We start from the raw sequence: 8,290 nt of genomic DNA, 5'->3' as shown, positions 1-8,290 counted from the left end.
TGGAAGAGTTATGTGTATTAATACATAGCAGGAAAAGGGAATGAAGTGAACAAGAAAATAGAGATAGATATGTGAGTGGCCACTTGGGGAATACCGAGTAGACTCAATAGGATTAAGTGTAGTGTTTCTTTAGATGTTTAATGCATTATAAATTTGATGACCAAGTAGATAGAGAGCAGATTGAAAGTTTGAAAATAGAGAGAGATGCATGCAAAAAACTATATTAAACATATGAGATCTGTTACTGAGAGCAGGTAGAAATCAAGAAAACCAGTTTTGGGCGAGAAAAAAAGGGAAATACATTTATTAAGCATCTACTGTATGCTGGTTTTGTGCTTAGCATATAGTTCTTCATTTGATTTCAGAAACTACTGTCAGATATAAGTCGGATGTCATAAACTCATGGACAAGGGTCATATTAAAGGGAAGGGAAAGAAAGAATCAGTTTTAAATTGATAGGACTTGAAGTCTCATGTTATGGGGTAAAAGGGGGATGGGTCAAAAATCTCAAAGTTTTTGAAACTGAGTTTTAAGGCACAAATAATCAAGTATTGGGAGAAGGAAGGAAAACAGAAATGACAAAGATAAAGAGCTTGAATAGAAGAAAAAGAATTGGGATATGCAGAGTAATAGAAACCCAGGATGACAAAGTTTTAATATTAAAGGGAACACTTTCACCTAAGAGCCCTGTTTATAATTCAGGTTCCTCAGATTCCAGTACTGTCATCTATCCAATTACTAATTTGGCTACTGGGATTTGAAATAAATCTATGTTTCTTTTACCTATAAAGTTAACTTCTTAAGTAGAAAAAATGGTAGGTCATGACTATTCTATTTTGATAGATTCTGATTTTCCTTTATAATAGAAAAAAAATCATTAAATCATTACTACAAAACAACAAAACATTAACAGTCCCACCTAAGCCTTCATTAACATCATCTTTTCCAAGAACCTCTTTCTAATTCTTTTTTTCTGTTTGTTTGCCTTATCGCTCTCTCTCAGTTCCTGGGGAATAGAGCCAATGAAAAACCAAGGAAGCAGACTGAAAAAATAAAAAGAAGACTTTATTATTTGGATAGCATGATATAATGGTATCTTGGTTACTGCCTATTATATCACCAACTGTGTCATTTAGTACTCTGAAATCACGAACTCCAATTGATGCACACAGATGGGAGACTGGAGAACAAAATCACAAACTCTGGGAAATCTGAGTGTAATGTCATCAGTGAATCTTTACTGCAAATTTATCTGTTCTAGTGAAAATATTTTCTTTTTTCAGTAGTAAGGAAGGGGCTTTTCATGTTGAGACCTCAATCAAAGATAAAAAAGACTATTAGTTAATTGATTATGTAACCTTATTACTTAAGATGGTAAAAAAAAAAAATCTTGATTTTTGTTCCTAGATCAATGTAAGTCAAAACGGGTATATTTTTGTCTTTAATAAAATAAATATTAGCTAAAAATGGTGGGACATTTAGTTAGAAGAAGAGGTAACTGCATTTCTGTGCAGTTTTAGCATCAGACTTATTAAAGTAAAGAATTAGTTAAATGGCTACTTTATAACATTTGTGATATGATTTATTATAGAAAGGAGACCCTTCAAAAAGTGACATGATGGGGAAATTAAAGCTATGTTTATATCTTTAACAGAGTTTTACATTACGAAGTGAAAAATACTTATTTTGTTAGTCATTGTCTTTAATTGTGCACATAGCAAATGAATATCCAAATTTAGGATATGCAGTTTGAAAATGTATATTTACTATTGTAATTGAATATGTATTTAATATTTTCTGCACTTTTGTCTCTGATTGCAAAGCAAAGCTACATACCTGCTGTGAACACTGACCTGCAGTTTAATTCCATGAGAGCTAGAAAAGAGAATTTATGGTAGTTGAACCAAAACTACACATATTGGTAACATATGACAATATATATTAAAATGATCATTTTTTGATGTTTTCTAAGTAAAATATTTACTTTATGTTTAATTTCTAACTAATGCTAAAAAGGGATATATTTATATTTGTTCAAAGAACACCTGGGATGAAAGAGGGTAGGATATTATTTTTTCTGACATATGTGAATCAAACTGGATTTGAAAAAGACAATACCTAGTGTATAGGTAGCACTCAATAAATATTTATTCAATAATTGACTGCAAAATACTTAATCATCCTGTATTCTTTCTAGTGATAAACTTAGTATTCCTCCAATGTATTTCTTTTACAATGACTGTAGAGCAGACTATGAAACCTGAAATAAGGAGATATGGTGGGAAAAAAGCAATGATATTTTTGGGGGGAGTAAAGCTATAGTACATAATTCTATTTTAGCCTAGGCATTGAAGTTTGGGAAAGACCATTTATAAAAGAGCGGACAACAGAAAAACTACAAGCTTGGGAGCTGCAGAGCTTATGAGAGCAATAATATTTGTAGTTGAATTTATGCATTAGAGCATTGGTTTCTAGACTTAGCTGTTGTTCTCCTGTAATACAGATGAAAGCTTTCCTGTTCTGGTTGACTTAGGTCTAAGGCAACTTGGAGCTATGCTCTCTTGGCACCCAACTCTCTCTATGACAGCCATACAGGAGCTCTAAAGTACAATGTTTGAAAACAACTGCACTAGAAATAAGCTAAATGGGCTATACAGAAACATAAATATTTGTTGACTAACTGAATGAATATATGAATACTTGAATAGACTCATCTACTTGATGAGATAATGGCAATAAAGATGATGATGATGATGATGCTAATGATAATGTGATAAAACACTAAATGCTTTCTATGTACTACACATTGTTCTAAGTGCTCTTATTTATTTAATGCTCACAATTAACCAATAAGAAATATACTATTATCATCTCCATTTTACAGATGAAACTGAATCACAGAGAGGTTAAGCAACTTGTCCAAGATCACAGAGCTAATAAGTGGTCATATTCATGAATAAATCTTATTGATTAATATTAATATACTCAATAGATAATTGGTTAATGTGATAAATTAAACTAAATAAGTACTTATCTCCTTTACATCTATATATATCTGCATCTATATCTCTACCATGTGCCTAATAATGTGTAAAGCATGTAGAGACATCAAACGAAGAATAAAACAGTTCTTCCTTGGAAGCACATATAGTTTTGTTAGAAAGATGCACTTACAACTAGTGCAATCCAATTCAACATTTATTTGATTTGTTTAATGTCGAAAATAAAGGCAGTGAGAAGTCAGAGATTACCTGATGAAATCACTATACTCTGGAATAGTTAGAAGGTTTGTTTTGTTTTGTTTTGTTTTGTTTTAGTAAATGAGACATAAAATCAAAAAGTATAAGATAGGTGATATTGATAAAAGAATTTTCTAGGTTGGTAGGAGAATGAGGAAATACATGTATTATAAATACCATATACGCAGGTGCCATTGTAGAGCAAGACCTTAAATTAGGTTTTGGGCTTGGCAACAGAAAAGTTGAACTGAAATAATAATACAGTTTTGGAAAGGTTTTTTAGTCTGCTTGAGCTGCTGTAACAAAAGACTAGAGACTGAGTGGCTTAAACAACAAACATTTATTTCTCACAGTTGTGGAGACTGGAAAATCCATGATCAAGGCATCAGTAGCTTCAGTGTCTAGTGAGAGCCTGCTTCCTGGCGTGAGGATGTCTGATGGTAACCTCACATAGCAGAGAGCAGAGAGAGAAGCTCTCTCCTGTTTCTTCTTACAAGGGCACTAATACTATCATCAGAGCTCCACCCTCATGATCTAATTATCTCTCATCTCCAAATACTATCATATTGGGGATTAGGGTGTCAACATATGAATTTGAGGGAGACATATACATGGAGGGCATAACAGAGAGCCTTGAGCAGAGAGTATAGAGTCTGAGTTCTATTTTGAAATTGATTGTAAATGTTTTGAGAAAACAAACATAGCAATAAGTGGGAAGTAGTGTGATAACAGGAGTGCTGTAGCAGAATTAATGTGGTATTAGACATAATACAAATAGTATAGGGACTGTGTAGACACTGAACTAAAGAAATGTGTTAAGAAGGTATTGTAATAACTCAGGAATGGGTTAATGAACACCCAAATTGGAGTCATGGCAATGGGAGTAAAAATCAGGAAAGAGAAAATCAGGAATATTTTCAATGACTGAATTCAGTCACTTGCATTTGGCCGCAGATTAGAAAGCTCATAGTGATTTTCTACTGAATATTTTCTGAGGTTCAAGAACAACTTTGTAATGTGATAGTCAAATATAGTGGCTTCCAGCTCCAGATTGTTCAGTGTGTTTCAGCTGTAAATCACTGTATAAATACCTTTCAACAGGAAACTCCAGTGTCAAACACAAATTGTATCAAACTGAAGAGATATGGTACTCTCAAAAAATAAATAAAAACAATTTAATAGTAAGAGAATTTGGCACAAATATATTAACTGGAAGTCAAACAATCTACCTGTATGAATCATCTACTATGCCCACATCTAATTATGCTGCCACAAATTAACACTCACTTTAAAAAAACAGCCATAACATTTTTGCGTGTGTCAGAGATATAGTCCTCTTTAATTTTATGACTTTAATACATGAAGTCATTTTATGTTAGTGGCAAATTGCTGTAATTAGAAAACTATACTCCCATAAATTTTCACTAGAAAAAAATGGTTACTGGTAATTTTGAGATGTTATAACTATTTCATTTTACCTTATATAAATATCATAGGACAGCAGAATGTGGCAAACTTTTCCAGAGGAAATATCTTGCTATTGTGAAATTTTAAAAAATGCTATAAATGTGTAAGTGTCAAAGTCTGTGCTACACATTTTTTTTTTACTGTAATATTTAATTAATGCCTTTACTGCCATCAGTAGCAGCACATTTTTCAATTCTTTGGGTTGGAATCCAAAGTAATATAATTTCTAAATAGTTTGTACTGAAAATTAAAGGTTGACATTTATCACATGGGATAAATTAATGGGAAAAGAGGCTAGTGATGTGCACTAAATCTATGGACCTGTGAATGTGCTCAGCATTATATAATTTCTATCACTGTGCACAGCTTCTCTTCATTAATAGCCTTGGAAGATCCCCATCGCTGGCTCATGGGCTGATGAGGAGTAAAAACAGGGAGAGTGAGAACTTCTCTGTGATGTATTCTACATAAGAGCTGAAAAGGCAAGAGGTGTAAACAGCTAGTTTTTGTGCCCCGGTGTGAACTTCCATCTGAATTCCAGCATTCTATTGTAATACTCTCTTCTCCAATTCACCTCCTTGCTTTATCATCCCCACACTTTTCAGGACTGGAGGATGAGGCGAAGGATATTTTTTCATTCTCAGGTTCTCACTGAGCTCTGTAGGAAGACAGCTGAGAGGGATACGAAGAGTGAAGCCAACTTAAAGCTGGATTGGGAAGGACACCATTCTTGGCTTTGGTGTCTTTTTACCTTTCATTTATTTTCTATGATTCCTCTGTTTGTTTTCTTTACAGTATTTGTGGACTGAATTATGTCCCCACCAAATTCATATGATGAAATCCTAACCCTTAGTATCTCGAAATGTGACTGTATTTGGAGATAGGGTCTTTAAAGTGCTGAATAAGTTAAAAGTGAGGCCATCAGGGTGGGCCCTAATACCATATCACTGGTGTCATTATAAGAAAAAGAAATTTCTATACACACACACACAAACACTAGAGATGTATGTATACAGAAGGATGGCGGTGACCATCTATAAGCCAAGGAGAGCCCTGAGAGGAAACCAACCCTGTTGTCACCTTGATCTTGGACTTCCAGCATCCAGAACTATGAGAAAATTCTGTTATTTAAGCCAGGGGTCCCTAACCTTTTTGGCACCAGGGATGGGTGCTCCTATGAGAATCTAATGCCTGATAATCTGAGATGGAGCTGTGGTGGTGATGCTAGGGAGTGGCTGCAAATACAGATGAAGCTTTGCTTGCTCTCCTGCTATTCACCTTGTGCTGGGTGGCCTGGTTCCTAAGAGGCCACAGACTGGTACCGGTTTGAGGCCCCAGTGGTTGGGGAATCCCTGGTTTAAGCCACCCAGGATGTGATATTTTGTTATGGTGGCCCTAGCAAACTAATATACCAATGTTCTCGTGAAACTTAAGGTCCTCTTATGATTGCTTCATTTCTGCCACAATTATTCTCCCACCTACTCATGGAACTTTTTCTGCTGGATATAGAGTTATTCATTAAACCAATTTACAGTAAAATAATCAAATCATAGAATTTGACCAAATTGGCTGATAACATTTATCTTGTTATCAAAGCTGGGATGAGAATCTGAATATTTTGAATCAGTCCTAATTTGTTTTCACCACATACTCTTCCTCTTATGACAAACCATTAGAGAGCTGTGAATATGAACCAGGTTTTTCTGGCTTTTCATATTACTTTTACCAAACTGTACTTTAGTATTTGCCATCAGACTGCATCAAACAGCTCATTGGAACTCAGTGTTGTATTTGTTTTAGTAGAATCATATAAGATGGTCATTCTTGGCATCCCACAATGTTTCCTTGAGGAGGTCCATCAAGTTATGAAGTGTCTGATGGATTGCACTTTTGTGTCCCTAGACTTTTTTCTGGCTTCCTTTTCTTTTCCCAAACATTCTCTTTTCTTAAACTTATATATGATTTATTTGTGTGTATGTGTGTGTGTGTGTGTCTGTGTGTGTGTGTCTGTGTCTGTGTGTGTATATATATATTAAAGTAATATATAGTTTACTAATTTAGAAATATTGATATTTTTGACTCATATTTTAAGAAGTTTAGTTCAAACTGCTTACATGCATCCTTGCTGTCAGTATGTCTATAATCAACAAGCAGTTTTCCAAAGAATGTCCACAGAGTGTGCATATGAATTATGACTGTAAATCCAGATTTTACCACAGCACCATATTATTCTCAACCCATAGATCTAGCAACATTCAGTGAAGAACACCATATCTTACCAGGATCAACATAATAGAGTCTCTTAATTTACATCCACAAGAAAACTACACACAGATGGGTGTGGGTAGCAGAGCTGAAATACCCTGTAATAGTGTCTGAGACCAGCATAAGAAAAGTTCACTAAGTATAAGCACCCTGAGTTTATATACCTCAGTGTCACTGGTTGATCTTACTGTAGGGCTATATGCTGTTCTTGCACTCTCCTAATGCTTGAAGTTTGGGTCTCTTCCCAGAGGCTCTGAAATGCTCTTTGGAAAACAGTTGTACCAGATCCAATATACAGTCATGGCCTAGCAACCCTTTGGAAAATCAAAATCATCTAGCCCCATAAGTCAAATAGCGGACCACTGGAGACACCCACCTATGTGGCCTGATACCTCTATTCCAAGAAATATGTGTTGATGTAATGAGTGTGTTAATAGGAAAGTTTAGTTTAGATTGATTGGGTAATTTTAAATTGAATTTATTTTCGTTGTGTTGTATAATTATATAGTAAATATTAAGTAATTTGGAAAAGGTCACCTCTGATCAATTTCCATATTATTATGTCAAAGTAGTAGAGTTTAATGGAATTCACTTTAGATCTTAAGCTGCTGGCGATATGACCATGCCATCTTCAACTTCTGTCTATATGTTTTGAGATATGTACTTAATAATTCCATGTATGGCATTCGAAAACTCACCCTATGCTACAAATATGCATTCGTGTCAGAAAATGTTGGTGCTCTTATATGTTCTGTTGGTGTACTTTCATAATGTTCAAAAGTAATCACTTGCTATGTTGCTTTTTTTTCTTAGTTTTAATTTTTTCAAAGTTATACATGCAGAAAGTTGAAAGAGACAAATAGTTCTTATGAGATTTGTTATGAAAACTAGCAATCTACTTTTCCTTATTCTCACTTTTGGATTATTTTGAGATGTATTTCTGTCTCTAAAGAACACTTTATTGCTACTCTTTAGTTTGTCAAGTTTAGGTATGATCTATCGACTTCCAACTATGGAATCTGAAGCTTTACCTCTCTTTTACCACTCCCACTCTGCACTGCACACATGCCACTTCCCAGCCCATATCCTCTGATAGAATTAAATACAATTGACAGTTGAGCCTTGTAGTGAACCTTGATGATTTTGCTTCCCTTGCACAACTTTATGTTTTCCCTGGAGATTATAATTGTCTGAATATCCTCTCAAGATGTTGAAATATATCACATGTTTTATCAGTTTCATCTTCCTGAAGAAATCCCTTCCTAAGGAGCTTTCTGCTCCTTAGTGTAGTATATTTTAATTTATTGTCCTGAGTTTTT

The sequence above is a fragment of the Pteropus vampyrus genome, unplaced genomic scaffold (genome assembly GCF_000151845.1).
Source record: "Pteropus vampyrus isolate Shadow unplaced genomic scaffold, Pvam_2.0 Scaffold1, whole genome shotgun sequence".
Lineage (NCBI taxonomy): Eukaryota > Metazoa > Chordata > Mammalia > Chiroptera > Pteropodidae > Pteropus > Pteropus vampyrus.
This window is presented reverse-complemented; position numbering follows the sequence as displayed.